Source organism: Centropristis striata, chromosome 12 (assembly GCF_030273125.1).
Source record: "Centropristis striata isolate RG_2023a ecotype Rhode Island chromosome 12, C.striata_1.0, whole genome shotgun sequence".
NCBI lineage: Eukaryota > Metazoa > Chordata > Actinopteri > Perciformes > Serranidae > Centropristis > Centropristis striata.
Genome location: NC_081528.1, coordinates 17893183 through 17907672, shown reverse-complemented (window position 1 = coordinate 17907672; position 14490 = coordinate 17893183). Strand labels below are relative to the sequence as shown.

At 43.5% G+C, this 14490-nt stretch overlaps 1 long non-coding RNA gene across 2 annotated transcripts; it reads right to left on the bottom strand.

Annotated features, from left to right (window-relative positions):
* Positions 1-641: 641 nt before the first annotated feature.
* On the bottom strand, positions 642-4447 carry LOC131982393 (uncharacterized). 2 transcript variants are annotated; one of them, XR_009395389.1, is made up of 3 exons: positions 3239-3464; positions 995-3064; positions 642-832 (listed from the first exon to the last, which is right to left on the bottom strand). It is a non-coding gene; the product is annotated as an uncharacterized LOC131982393 (long non-coding RNA). The 2 variants fall into 2 exon arrangements; XR_009395388.1 differs by having other exon boundaries at positions 995-4447.
* Between the last annotated feature and the right edge of the window lie 10043 nt (positions 4448-14490).

The window sequence follows — 14490 nt, the reverse complement described above, 5'->3', positions numbered from 1 at the left end:
CGCAGTTTTCAAATTTATTTTTTGACAATTCTTTCTCTCCCTCTACACTCTGTTTGATGACTTCCCCACTCTAGACTCTCCATAGGGTTACATTGGGGGGATTTTTTGACGTGTTTATTCCCAATAATTTGAAAACCGTTTGTCGAAACCCTTATAAAAGTCATAGCACACTTGTCATGGGCGAGCCGGTCGATTTGATACCTTTTTTGTGTATGTGTGACCAAAACTCTGGGAGGAGTAGTCGACCGAAAAATGACACGGAAGAAACGGAAGAATAACTAGAAAATTTCTAAAGAAATTTTGATTGTGTGCTTGCCTCTGGCCCGTCATTCTCACCCATACATTATTGACACTGCCGAGTAGTTTACAGTATATTATCTCTACCATTGCTGAGGTATGTGACAGATCAAGCTTTCAACATGTGTGTCCATATGAGAGAACAAATAGGCTGTTAAAAATGTACCATTGACAGTTTGCCTAGAAATATAGTGAAAGGGTGTAAGAAATAAACTGCATTTCCTCCAGAAAGTGCGGTGTGGATGCCCTCTGTTGAAATGTCTGATGCAACTGTGGAAATTGGTTAAGAAAATTTAAAAGAAAAAGATACAATTATGCAATAAAGTGTGAAATGACCAGGAAACTTTAGAAGATTGTAACAAAGTGTTTAATCGTAGTTGTAATTGTATAGTTCTGTGATGATAGTTTGAACAATCTCCACTACAATTTCCAGCATGACCAAGCACTTGGCGACGGTGGCAAGGAAAAACTGCCCGTGGCAGAAACCTTGAGCAGAACCCGGATCATGGTGAATGGCCATCTGCCGCGACCAATTCTAAATAAAACAAATAATAACAATAGTAGTTAGTAATCTGTAGACTGTTGAGCGTAGATGTTTCCAGAGTTGAGTTATATATTTTACATATGTTTACAAAGTACTGAGAAAAATGTGATAGAGGGCAATGAAAGTACAATCTTTACTAGTGTTTAATTTTACCTCAAGCCTCGTGTTGGAATGCTGATTCTTCACAGGTTGAACGGCTGCCATCTTTGCTGTTGTCCTCACTGATGATCCTACTTTTGCCTTTGGGGTTGCTGCCATCCTTCTTTGCATGGTGTTCATCAGGTGTCAGATTCATGCACAATCACAAAACAACACAAAGAGAAGAGAGAACATCATTAAGAGAGAAAATCATTAATTAGATGATAAAACAATCATAGAGCAAACTAAACATCAAAAATGTAAGGTTTCGGTTTACAGATAAAAAATATTTGTAAGAAATCATGAAATATATAAGAATGTCATGAGCAGTAAGAAAAGCACTTAGCTTAATGTTGTTGATTCCGTCTTGTAGTTACCCTTCAGGCCAGGAAAAAATAAAGAAACAATATTAACACATTGTTTTCTTAGTACAGATAAACAATATATCTTTAGTAAATTACAAAACTACTGGATACTAATTTTATTTCAAAGGAAAAGAGTACTTAAATTTATTTTGTTGTTTATGTTGTGTTTCTCCTTATGCTGTTGGTGTCTCTTTGATGTTCCCCTTCAGCACAAAATCATGATGTAACCTTCTTTGCATGGTGTTCATCAGGTGTCACATTTATGGCAAAATCACAAAACAAAAAAAACAAATAGGAAAAGAAAAAAGGAGAAAAAATCATTAATTAGATGAAGCGACAAGTGCATTCAACCCGATGGTACTAGACATAGAACACAGGAATCAAGTAAGTACATAACTTCAAGAGCTAACTGTCATCGCTACAGGAGTGCAATATGTTGAATGAAAAGAAGAAGAGAAAAGAGGGGTTTTTTTTTGTTTTTTTTGTTGTTTTTTTTGGAAAGGGAAAGGGAAAGGGAAAGGGAGAGAAAAACACAATAGCATTAATTCAGTGTTTTCTGAGTACAGATGAACAATATATCTTTAGTAAATTACAAAACTACTGGATACTAATTTTATTTCAAAGGAAAAGAGTACTTAAATTTATTTTGTTGTTTATGTTGTGTTTCTCCTTATGCTGTTGGTGTCTCTTTGATGTTCCCCTTCAGCACAAAATCATGATGTAACCTTCTTTGCATGGTGTTCATCAGGTGTCACATTTATGGCAAAATCACAAAACAAAAAAAACAAATAGGAAAAGAAAAAAGGAGAAAAAAATCATTAATTAGATGAAGCGACAAGTGCATTCAACCTGATGGTACTAGACATAGAACACAGGAATCAAGTAAGTACATAACTTTAAGAGCTAACTGTCATCGCTACAGGAGTGCAATATGTTGAATGAAAAGAAGAAGAGAAAAGAGGGTTTTTTTTTTGTTTTTTTTGTTGTTTTTTTTGGAAAGGGAAAGGGAAAGGGAAAGAAAAACACAATAGCATTAATTCAGTGTTTTCTGAGTACAGATGAACAATATATCTTTAGTGAATTACAAAACTACTGGATACTAATTTTATTTCAAAGGAAAAGAGTACTTAAATTTATTTTGTTGTTTATGTTGTGTTTCTCCTTATGCTGTTGGTGTCTCTTTGATGTTCCCCTTCAGCACAAAATCATGATGTAACCTTCTTTGCATGGTGTTCATCAGGTGTCACATTTATGGCAAAATCACAAAACAAAAAAAACAAATAGGAAAAGAAAAAAGGAGAAAAAATCATTAATTAGATGAAGCGACAAGTGCATTCAACCTGATGGTACTAGACATAGAACACAGGAATCAAGTAAGTACATAACTTTAAGAGCTAACTGTCATCGCTACAGGAGTGCAATATGTTGAATGAAAAGAAGAAGAGAAAAGAGGTTTTTTTTTTTTGTTTTTTTTGTTGTTTTTTTTGGAAAGGGAAAGGGAAAGGGAAAGAAAAACACAATAGCATTAATTCAGTGTTTTCTGAGTACAGATGAACAATATATCTTTAGTAAATTACAAAACTACTGGAAACAAATCTTATTTCAAAGAAAAAGTGTACTTAAATTTGCTTTGTGATATGTTGTGTTTCTCCTTCTGCTGTTGGTGTCTCTTTGATGTTCCCCTACAGCATAAAATCACGATGTAACAGCAACATGAAGTCTATGGGGGGAAAAGGAATTATGACCAAAACAATATACAGTATGTGTACAGTTGATCAAATTAACAACAGCAATGATTTGTCGTGCGACTCTATACTTTTAACATATTATTTACCTCAATTTAGGAGCTGCTGTCCCTATCCTATCTGCATCACTGGAAATGTAGCCTACGTACCTTCATTGTAGTTGTTGGTGATGGGGATTGTTGATGGGTTGTGGAAATCCTTTTGATGGACAGAACAATACCACCTTAGGCCCCGTACATGCGGACTCTAAGAGATATTGAACTTCCTTGTTTGGCGAGTGTGGTTGAGAAGGGTCCAGTTTTCCTGTTTTCCATTTGTGATCCATTGATTTTGAACTTCCTTGTTTGGCGAGTGTGGTTGAGAAGAGTCCAGTTTTCCATTTGTGATCCATTGATATTGACCTTCCTTGTTTGGTGAGTGTGGTTGAGAAGAGTCCAGTTTTCCATTTGTGATCCACTGATATTGAACTTCCTTGTTTGGAGGGTGTGGTTGAGAAGAGTCCAGTTTTCCGGCTGTGATAGTTGTGGGAATCCTTTTGATGGACAGAACAATACCAACTTAGGCCCCGTACATGCAGACTCTAAGAGATATTGAACTTCCTTGTTTGGCGAGTGTGGTTGAGAAGGGTCCAGTTTTCCTGTTTTCCATTTGTGATCCATTGATTTTGAACTTCCTTGTTTGGCCAGTGTGGTTGAGAAGAGTCCAGTTTTCCATTTGTGATCCATTGATTTTGAACTTCCTTGTTTGGCGAGTGTGGTTGAGATGAGTCCAGTTTTCCATTTGTGATCCATTGATATTGAACTTCCTTGTTTGGAGGGTGTGGTTGAGAAGAGTCCAGTTTTCCTGTTTTCCATTTGTGATCCATTGATTTTGAACTTCCTTGTTTGGCCAGTGTGGTTGAGAAGAGTCCAGTTTTCCATTTGTGATCCATTGATTTTGAACTTCCTTGTTTGGCGAGTGTGGTTGAGAAGAGTCCAGTTTTCCATTTGTGATCCATTGATATTGAACTTCCTTGTTTGGAGGGTGTGGTTGAGAAGAGTCCAGTTTTCCGGCTGTGATAGTTGTGGGAATCCTTTTGATGGACAGAACAATACCAACTTAGGCCCCGTACATGCAGACTCTAAGAGATATTGAACTTCCTTGTTTGGTCAGTGTGGTTGAGAAGGGTCCAGTTTTCCTGTTTTCCATTTGTGATCCATTGATTTTGAACTTCCTTGTTTGGCCAGTGTGGTTGAGAAGAGTCCAGTTTTCCATTTGTGATCCATTGATATTGAACTTCCTTGTTTGGTGAGTGTGGTTGAGAAGGGTCCAGTTTTCCTGTTGGAGGTTGGCGTCAGCAGACCGTAGAGAGCGGGATGGATTTTGCTGGTGGAGGAGCTGAGACAGGTAGTGGGGGACCTGGTTATGGAGGGCTTTGTGGTGATGGTGAGGACTTTGAAGTGGATTCGCTGGGGTGTGTCACCTTCGATTAAACCCTCTCCTTCAACTAGCACATCAAAAACGACACTAAAACAGCCTTCTTTCACCTCAGGAACATTGCCTGCCTCCGTCCATCGCTAACCTTTCCAGCTGCTGAGACCCTCACCCACGCATTCTTCAAATCCAGACTCAACTACTGCAATAGCCTGATCTATGGTTCAGCATCCAAAACACTCAAGAGACTACAGTATATCCAAAACTCTGCTGCTCGTCTCCTCACCCACTCTCGTACACATCACTCCTGTCCTTTATAACCTCCACTGGCTCCCAATCCCCCAGGGAATCCACTTCAAAGTCCTCTCCATCACCTGCAAAGCCCTCCATAACAAGACCCCCCCCCCACCTGTCTGATCTCCTCCCACCGGCAAACTCCATCCCGCTCTCATCCAGCTCCACATTTCGTCCAAAGTCATCAATCCTGCCAGCCACTCTACCCTCACCAACTGCATCCATGAAATTAACTCCTGGCTCCAGTCACCAGATGACTATAAAGCCATAAAATCCTGGCTCACCAGCCAGGATTTTATTTCAGTGAAGCAGGTGGTGATGGAAGAGTGGGTGGCAGGAGTGATGACTTTGGTAGAAATATTGGAGCTGGATGAGAGCTGGATGGCGTTTGCCGATGGAGGAGTTCAGACAGGTAGGGGAGGGGGCCTGTTATGGAGGGCTTTGTAGGTGATGGTGAGGACTTCGAAGTGGATTCGCTGGGGGATTGGGAGCCAGTGGAGGTTATGGAGGACAGGAATGATGTGGTCACGGGTACGAGAGTGGGTGAGGAGGCAAGCAGCAGAGTTTTGGATATACTGTAGTCTCTTGAGTGTTTTGGATGTTGAACCTTAAAGCAAGCTATTGCAGTAGTTGAGTCTGGATTTGAAGAATGCATGGGTGAGGGTCTCAGCAGCTGGAAAGGTTCGGGATGGACGGAGGCGGGCAATGTTCCTGAGGTGGAAGAAGGCTGTTTTATTTGGTAAGTGTGGTTGAGAAGGGTCCAGTTTTCCTGTTTTCCGGCTGTGATCCATTGACGATATTGAACTTCCTTATTTGGTACGTGTGGCTGAGATTTGGTCCAGTTTTCCTTTTTTCCGGCTGTGATAGTTGTGGGAATCCTTTTGATGGACAGAACAATACCAACTTAGGCCCCGTACATGCAGACTCTGAGAGATATTGAACTTCCTTGTTTGGTTAGTGTGGTTGAGAAGGGTCCAGTTTTCCATTTGTGATCCATTGATATTGAACTTCCTTGTTTGGTCAGTGTGGTTGAGAAGAGTCCAGTTTTCCTGTTTTCCATTTGTGATCCATTGATATTGAACTTCCTTGTTTGGTGAGTGTGGTTGAGAAGGGTCCAGTTTTCCGTTTGTGATACATTGATGACATTGAACTTCCTTGTTTGGTGAGTGTGGTTGAGAAGAGTCCAGTTTTCCTGTTGGAGGTTGGCATCAGCAGACTGTAGAGAGCGGGATGGATTTTGCTGGTGGAGGAGCTGAGACAGGTAGCGGGGGACCTGGTTATGGAGGGCTTAGTAGGTGATGGTGAGGACTTTGAAGTGGATTCGCTGGGGTGTGTCACCTTCGATCAAACCTTCTCCTTCAACTAGCACATCAAAAACGTCACTAAAACAGCCTTCTTTCACCTCAGGAACATTGCCTGCCTCCGTCCATCCCTAACCTTACCAGCTGTTGAGACCCTCACCCATGCATTCATCAAATCCGGACTCAACTACTGCAGTAGCCTGCTCTATGGTTCAGCATCCAAAACACTCAAGAGACTACAGTATATCCAAAACTCTGCTGCTCGTCTCCTCACCCACTCTCGTACACATCACTCCTGTCCGTTATAACCTCCACTGGCTCCCAATTCCTCAGTGAATCCACTTCAAAGTCCTCACCATCACTTACAAAGCCCTCCATAACAAGCCCCCCCCCCCCCCCCCCCCCACCTGTCTGATCTCCTCCACCGGCAAACTCCATCCCGCTCTCATCCAGCTCCACATTTCGTCCAAAGTCATCAATCCTGCCAGCCACTCTACCCTCACCAACTGTATCCATGAAATAAACTCCTGGCTCCAGTCACCAGATAACTATAAAGCCATAAAATCCTGGCTCACCAGCCAGGATTTTATTTCAGTGAAGCAGGTGGTGATGGAAGAGTGGGTGGCAGGAGTGATGACTTTGGTAGAAATGTTGGAGCTGGATGAGAGCCGGATGGCGTTTGCCGGTGGAGGAGTTCAGACAGGTAGAGGAGGGGGCCTGTTATGGAGGGCTTTGTAGGTGATGGTGAGGACTTCGAGGTGGATTCGCTGGGGGATTGGGAGCCAGTGGAGGTTATGGAGGACAGGAATGATGTGGTCACGGGTACGAGAGTGGGTGAGGAGACAAGCAGCAGAGTTTTGGATATACTGTAGTCTCTTGAGTGTTTTGGATGTTGAATCATAGAGCAGACTATTGCAGTAGTTGAGTCTGGATTTTAAGAATGCATGGGTGAGGGTCTCAGCAGCTGGAAAGGTTCGGGATGGACGGAGGCGGGCAATGTTCCTGAGGTGGAAGAAGGCTGTTTTATTTGGTAAGTGTGGTTGAGAATGCTCCAGTTTTCCTGTTTTCCGGCTGTGATCCATTGACGATATTGAACTTCCTTGTTTGGTACGTGTGGCTGAGAATGGTCCAGTTTTCCTTTTTTTCCGGCTGTGATAGTTGTGGGAATCCTTTTGATGGACAGAACAATACCAACTTAGGCCCCGTACATGCAGACTCTAAGAGATATTGAACTTCCTTGTTTGGTTAGTGTGGTTGAGGAGGGTCCAGTTTTCCATTTGTGATCCATTGATATTGAACTTCCTTGTTTGGTAAGTGTGGTTGAGAAGAGTCCTGTTTTCCATTTGTGATCCATTGATATTGAACTTCCTTGTTTGGTCAGTGTGGTTGAGAAGAGTCCAGTTTTCCTGTTTTCCATTTGTGATCCATTGATATTGAACTTCCTTGTTTGGTGAGTGTGGTTGAGAAGAGTCCAGTTTTCCATTTGTGATCCATTGTTTTTGAATTTCCTTGTTTGGTGAGTGTGGTTGAGAAGGGTCCAGTTTTCCTGTTGGAGGTTGGCGTCAGCAGACCGTAGAGAGCGGGATGGATTTTGCTGGTGGAGGAGCTGAGACAGGTAGTGGGGGGCCTGGTTATGAAGGGCTTTGTAGGTGATGGTGAGGACTTTGAAGTGGATTTGCTGGGGTGTGTCACCTTCGATTAAACCCTCTCCTTCAACTAGCACATCAAAAACGTCACTAAAACAGCCTCCTTTCACCTCAGGAACATTGCCTGCCTCCGTCCATCCCTAACCTTACCAGCTGTTGAGACCCTCACCCACGCATTCATCAAATCCGGACTCAACTACTGCAATAACCTGATCTATGGTTCAGCATCCAAAACACTCAAGAGACTACAGTATATCCAAAACTGCTGCTCGTCTCCTCACCCACTCTCGTACACATCACTCCTGTCCTTTATAACCTCCACTGGCTCCCAATCCCCCAGTGAATCCACTTCAAAGTCCTCTCCATCACCTACAAAGCCCTCCATAACAAGCCCCCCCACCCCCGTCTGAACTCCTCCACCAGCAAACTCCATCCCGCTCTCATCCAGCTCCACATTTCGTCCAAAGTCATCAATCCTGCCAGCCACTCTACCCTCACCAACTGCATCCATGAAATTAACTCCTGGCTCCAGTCACCAGATGACTATAAAGCCATAAAATCCTGGCTCACCAGCCAGGATTTTATTTCAGTGAAGCAGGTGGTGATGGAAGAGTGGGTGGCAGGAGTGATGACTTTGGTAGAAATGTTGGAGCTGGATGAGAGCCGGATGGCGTTTGCCGGTGGAGGAGTTCAGACAGGTAGGGGAGGGGGCCTGTTATGGAGGGCTTTGTAGGTGATGGTGAGGACTTCGAAGTGGATTCGCTGGGGGATTGGGAGCCAGTGGAGGTTATGGAGGACAGGAATGATGTGGTCACGGGTACGAGAGTGGGTGAGGAGGCAAGCAGCAGAGTTTTGGAAATACTGTAGTCTCTTGAGTGTTTTGGATGTTGAACCTTAAAGCAAGCTATTGCAGTAGTTGAGTCTGGATTTGAAGAATGCATGGGTGAGGGTCTCAGCAGCTGGAAAGGTTCGGGATGGACGGAGGCGGGCAATGTTCCTGAGGTGGAAGAAGGCTGTTTTATTTGGTAAGTGTGGTTGAGAATGCTCCAGTTTTCCTGTTTTCCGGCTGTGATCCATTGACGATATTGAACTTCCTTATTTGGTACGTGTGGCTGAGAATGGTCCAGTTTTCCTTTTTTCCGGCTGTGATAATTGTGGGAATCCTTTTGATGGACAGAACAATACCAACTTAGGCCCCGTACATGCAGACTCTAAGAGATATTGAACTTCCTTGTTTGGTTAGTGTGGTTGAGGAGGGTCCAGTTTTCCTGTTTTCCATTTGTGATCCATTGATTTTGAACTTCCTTGTTTGGTGAGTGTGGCTGAGAAGAGTCCAGTTTTCCATTTGTGATCCATTGATATTGAACTTCCTTGTTTGGTGAGTGTGTTTGAGAAGAGTCCAGTTTTCCATTTGTGATCCATTGATATTGAACTTCCTTGTTTGGTGAGTGTGGTTGAGAAGAGTCCAGTTTTCCATTTGTGATCCATTGACATTGAATTTCCTTGTTTGGTGAGTGTGGTTGAGAAGGGTCCAGTTTTCCTGTTTTCCATTCGTGATCCATTGATTTTGAACTTCCTTGTTTGGTGAGTGTGGTTGAGAAGAGTCCAGTTTTCCATTTGTGATCCATTGATATTGAACTTCCTTGTTTGGTGAGTGTGTTTGAGAAGAGTCCAGTTTTCCATTTGTGATCCATTGACATTGAATTTCCTTGTTTGGTCAGTGTGCCTGAGAATGGTCCAGTTTTCCTGTTTTCCGGCTGTAATAGTTGTGGGAATCCTTTTGATGGACAGAACAATACCAACTTAGGCCCCGTACATGCAGACTCTAAGAGATATTGAACTTCCTTGTTTGGTTAGTGTGGTTGAGAAGGGTCCAGTTTTCCATTTGTGATCCATTGATATTGAACTTCCTTGTTTGGTGAGTGTGTTTGAGAAGAGTCCAGTTTTCCATTTGTGATCCATTGATATTGAACTTCCTTGTTTGGTGAGTGTGGTTGAGAAGAGTCCAGTTTTCCATTTGTGATCCATTGACATTGAATTTCCTTGTTTGGTGAGTGTGGTTGAGAAGGGTCCAGTTTTCCTGTTTTCCGGCTGTAATAGTTGTGGGAATCCTTTTGATGGACAGAACAATACCAACTTAGGCCCCGTACATGCAGACTCTAAGAGATATTGAACTTCCTTGTTTGGCGAGTGTGGTTGAGAAGGGTCCAGTTTTCCTGTTTTCCATTTGTGATCCATTGATTTTGAACTTCCTTGTTTGGCCAGTGTGGTTGAGAAGAGTCCAGTTTTCCATTTGTGATCCATTGATTTTGAACTTCCTTGTTTGGCGAGTGTGGTTGAGATGAGTCCAGTTTTCCATTTGTGATCCATTGATATTGAATTTCCTTGTTTGGTGAGTGTGGTTGAGAAGGGTCCAGTTTTCCTGTTTTCCATTCGTGATCCATTGATTTTGAACTTCCTTGTTTGGTGAGTGTGGTTGAGAAGAGTCCAGTTTTCCATTTGTGATCCATTGATATTGAATTTCCTTGTTTGGTGACAGTGTTTGAGAAGAGTCCAGTTTTCCATTTGTGATCCATTGACATTGAATTTCCTTGTTTGGTGAGTGTGGTTGAGAAGGGTCCAGTTTTCCTGTTTTCCATTCGTGATCCATTGATATTGAACTTCCTTGTTTGGTCAGTGTGGTTGAGAAGAGTCCAGTTTTCCATTTGTTATCCATTGATATTGAACTTCCTTGTTTGATCAGTGTGGATGAGAAGAGTCCAGTTTTCCATTAGTGATCCATTGACATTGAATTTCCTTGTTTGGTCAGTGTGCCTGAGAATGGTCCAGTTTTCCTGTTTTCCGGCTGTGATAGTTGTGGGAATCCTTTTGATGGACAGAACAATACCACCTTAGGCCCCGTACATGCAGACTCTAAGAGATATTGAACTTCCTTGTTTGGTGAGTGTGGTTGAGAAGGGTCCAGTTTTCCTGTTTTCCATTTGTGATCCATTGATTTTGAACTTCCTTGTTTGGTGAGTGTGGTTTTGAAGGGTCCAGTTTTCCTGTTGCCGCTGATGCAGTTGGTGAGCCAGGATTTAATTTCAGTGAAGCAGGTGGTGAGGAAGAAGGCTGTTTTAGTGACGTTTTTGATGTGCTAGTTGAAGGAGAGGGTTTGATCGAAGGTGACACACCCCAGCGAATCCACTTTAAAGTCCTCACCAAGCCCTCCATAAGCAGGTACCCCCCTACCTGTCTCAGTTCCTCCACCAGCAAAATGTGCTGGTTGAAGGAGAGGGTTTTATCGAAGGTGACACCAAGGTTACGGATGTGAGGAGAATGGAGATATGCAAGTGCCTTATCCTTGGTTATCAGTTAAAACACAGTAGACGGGACTGTGATAACTGTAGTACGTTTGCAGTACACCAGATTGGACGCAGGTATGTGGTTGAGACACGTAAATGTGGTCGAGAAGTGTCCCGTTTTCTGTTGTTGCAGCTGTGATGAGTTGTGTATATCCTTTTGATTGAAACAACTCTTGTATTGCCTTTTTTCCTTTGCACAGGAGGTCCTCGTTGAAGTCTCCACAAACAACGACTGGCTGTTGATTCATCAGGTCCAAGGAGTCCAAGAGGCTTTCCAAGTTTGGCAAAAAGTACTTGAGACAGTAGTGTGGTGGTCGGTAAACAGCTGCAATGACGGTTTTGACTGGGGCCTGAAGTTTGACCACTACAAACTCGAGATCGGTCACATTGTGAAAGTACCTCCGAGCCTCTGCCTGGATGTGGCTCTTACAGTACACTGAAACTCCTCCACCATCTTTTGTTGCCATGTCTTTGAAGTTCGTGTAGGACACTTGTCTGCTGCGTGAAAACATTTTGTATCCTTCCAACTGGAACTTTGGGGAAACAAAGGATCCAGACAGATGTGTTTCCGTTATGCATAACACATCGGCAAGTGCCAGTTCATGGTGGCATTTCAGGTCCTCGATGTGAGATGGAAGTCCTTGTGTATTGTGGTGAACAATTTTGAGGTTTTGGGCTTTCCATTGTTGCAAGAGTGGTCTTGTGCACTCGAATGACGCTTGGTTCATATTTTCCATTGCAGCTGTGATTTCAGGATCAGCGTAGATTTTCTTTTCTTCAAAGTCTGTGATGTGCAGCCCTCCAAGTGACGTTGTCCTACTGAGGGCAACATATGACATTCCAGGCTCAAACACACGCTTCAGTGACACCACTGCCGACTCCATTGTCATGCCTTGGACTTTGTGGGCTGTGCAGGCGAAAGCCAACTTCATTGGGAATTGCCTTCGAACGGCTCCTTTTTTGGTCATGTTCTCCTCAGTTCTCTCAATGTAGACCAGGTTATCCGATTGCCCTTGGATCTTCTTACGGAATCTCTGTCCGGCGGTTGGATTGTCCAGTTGAAGTCCAATCATTGTAACTGTTCTTTGTCCGTCCTGCTGGCCTGTTACGATGTTGGCAATGGTTCCAAATGTGCCATTCACAAGTCCATCCTCCACATCCAGATTCCTGAGTATCATTATGCGTACTCCGTGTGCAGCTTGTATGCAGTCAGGTAGATCTCTTTTCATCCCTTTGAAGCCTCCAGTATGGATCATTTCACCTGTGGTGGGGTCTTTGGCGTAGTCCTGTGCCTTAACATTGACAAAATCCGCATGGAGAGCTGCTACAGTTGTCCGATTGTGCTCATCAACCTCTTTGTTTGTTGCAAAGATATGCAGGGCATCGAGTGGACAGTCCTTGATGTCGATCACAGTCTGGGTGAGTAAAGCTCTGTCCTCGTCTCTGAGTTCGTCTGTCTTCTTCTTCACCCGCAACCTGTTCAGAAGCTCTGCAAAAACAAGATCATCTTTCTGCCGCATGATCTGTGTCAGATTGACCATTTTGAAGTTGTCTTTCCATACGTCGAGCATGCCCTCCTCATACACGCACAGTGGTTTTGCTTTGCCAAGTGGTGGCAGTTGGTAGAAGTCTCCCACGGCCAAGACGGACATTCCTCCGAAGGGCTTCTTGTTGCCTTTGATCTGTTGAAATCTCCAGTGGACGTAGGCAAATAATTCTTTTGAAACCATTGAGATTTCATCTATTATTAGTATTTCCGCATTGGACAGTATTGCTCTCATTTCATCCAGTGCATTTCCGAGTCCCTGGTATGGTGGTTTCAAGCTTCTTGGTAATTTTAGCATTGAATGTAATGTCCTGCCAGAGATGTTGAAGGCTGCAGTCCCAGTAAATGCAGTCAGTAGCACTGCAGGCGTTGACATGTCTCCTTGGTCGCGGAATCTTGGGAGTTGGCGCAGAATCTTGGTTGCTTCCTCATGTATGCATTTGATCACATGTGACTTTCCACTACCAGCTCCACCACTGACAAAATAAAAGAACTGGTCAGGATTGTGCCCCCAGACACGTTTGAGGCACCAGTCACGCACAGTGTAAAATATGGACGCCTGTGTTTCGTTGAGGCTTTGGTATAGCTTCCTCACAAAGTCCGGGCTAAGCTTTGGTGCCTCGATTGCTGGTACAGCTATACTGCTGGTACGATCCACTGCAAAGTCTGGTATGTTGTCCACCTCCTCATTGGTATTTATTTCTTCTCGTTGGTTGATGCATTCCAGACGATCCACTTCCACCTCAGGTGCAAAGCTGTTCCAAGCATCAACGACCACGCCTTCCTGTTGAATTTTTTCCAGCGCCTTGTCAATTTTTTCCCCATGTCCTTCGTACTGCTTCTGCTTGGCGTCGACCAGAGTTCGTACCTTAAATCCCCACTTTCGCCCACATTTGTAGAACTGTTCGTAGGTGGGGTATTCCTTGCTCTTCAGGTCATCATTTGATCTGTGTGGGAGGTATAGTTTGAGGAGTCGTCCGTAGAATTTTTCTGGATCTTTCTTTTCTGAGAAGCGAGCGAATCTAATGATGGCCGGCTTTCCTGCAGTTCTTTTTTGAATGTGTCCTTTGTCTTTCAGAAGGGGGACTGCATTTTTTCCTTTGCATTGTTGTCCATAGAGAGTCCTGTAGTGAGATGCAAAGTCAGCCAGACACAGAAATTCATATTCTTCAGGTTTTTCGGGCCTTTCTGCATATTTCTCTGGTAGGCCTGACATCCACACTTGGTCTGAATCTGGTGAAACGTCTTTTAACCTGCTCATAGGAAGACTCATCTTCACCGCATTGTCGTCGGTCGGGATGAACACCACATTTCGTGAGCACTTCTTGAGTGGCAAGCTGCATGTCCGTGCCACAGACTCTTGAGCGCTGACCTCTCTGTGTTTAGCGTATGCCTGCATTATGTGCTTCATTTCATCTTTCTCGTTGACGTCCATTTTCTTCACATCACGAATGACTTGATCCAGGAAGTGGCTCATCTCATGTTCCGGCTTTGACACATACGACATCATGTACATGAGACAGCTGTACTCGTCCAGCACAAATTGGATGTCCATGTTTGCATTCCATGCTCTCAGCAGATCGGCATTGTATCCATTCACCCAGCACTCCTTTGGATGACGTTTCAGCAGAATGACATTGCTCACTGTTAGATTTTCGACATGTTTCCTGTATTCCTGATAGGTGAGGTTGCATTTTTCCAGCAGCTCAGACAAGTTGTTGAATGAGGCATTTGGGTCACTAATGAAATTCCTCAGTGTTTGTAGCTTGTCCTTGGCCTCCTTTTGTCTCTTCAGAAGAGCTGTTTTCTTGCTCTTGCTCTTTCGTTTTCCCTTTTTGCCTTGGCGTCTGTTTTTTT